Genomic DNA, 965 nt, shown 5'->3' on the forward strand with positions numbered 1-965 from the left:
GCCCGCCGCACCCCCAGGTGCCCCCGACCGGCGCCCGCACCCACACGCCCGGTAAGTGAGCCCCGGGATTTCGGGGAAGAGAGGTCGCCGCTCGCGGCGTCCGATCTCCATGCGCCGGAACAGGCCTACGGGAGCCATGCCGGGCTGGATTGAACCAGCTCCCAGAGCGGCGCCGCCGCCGGAGTCTGTCACTCCCTCGCCGTTTCCGGGGCTTAAGGGACCAAAAAGATTTATTTTTTTTCTGGCAAGAACGTTTTGTAGGCTTTTGCTTTTTAGAATTGTTAAGTTTCGTGTATATCGATCGGTAGCGCAAGGACCGCGAGGCTGGCGAGTGGCTCAGCCAGGCGCCGCGATCGCTGTGCATGCGCCCCAAGCCAGCGGCCACGCTCGGGGGACGAAGGTGGGCGCGGACCGTCCGCTCTGAGATGAGATTTGCCTTGGGAACCCGGGTCGGGTGGGGAGGATTGGCGGGAGAGCTCCGGAGCCGGGGCCGCAGGCAGCCCCGAGCCGAGGGCTGCCTGGAGGCCCTCCGGGAACTCGCTGCGGCGCGACTCGCGCCCTCCCTTCCGCGCCGGCCGAGCCTGCTAGTTCCCCCGCGGGTCTGGCGAGGTCGCTCTCGGCGCCCGCCCGCCTCGGCTCCGAGCCCCGCCGCCATCCGGGCGGCTGCGTGTCTCCCTGCCCCGGCCCCCCCTCTCCGGCAGCAGCAACAGCAGCCGCCGCCGTCGCCGCCACCACCCCCCTCCCCTCCTTCCTTCCCTCCGCCTCGGCCGCCCGGGTCCCCCCAGCGCCCGCCCCTCCTCCCAGCTGCCCCCCGCGGAGCCCGCCCGGGCAGGCTTGTGGGAGGGAGAGGAGCCGGCGAGGCGAGCGGGCTGGCGCTCGCTCCCCGGGGGTCGGTGTGCGCTCTACGGGGAAGGACGCGCTCGCTGCCCCGCTTCGCCCGCCCCCCTCCCGCTCCTCCTCCTCCC

The 965-nt window shown here is 72.2% G+C and overlaps 1 protein-coding gene across 1 annotated transcript in view; it reads left to right on the plus strand.

The window, feature by feature from the left end:
* UBTF (upstream binding transcription factor, RNA polymerase I) overlaps positions 1-965 on the plus strand; it is a 13,666-nt gene that overhangs the window by 770 nt on the left and 11,931 nt on the right. The gene's annotated exons all lie outside the window — the stretch shown is intronic.

The sequence above is a fragment of the Elephantulus edwardii genome, unplaced genomic scaffold (genome assembly GCF_000299155.1).
Source record: "Elephantulus edwardii isolate Elephantulus edwardi_28Jun2011 unplaced genomic scaffold, EleEdw1.0 scaffold00216, whole genome shotgun sequence".
Classification (NCBI taxonomy): Eukaryota; Metazoa; Chordata; class Mammalia; order Macroscelidea; family Macroscelididae; genus Elephantulus; species Elephantulus edwardii.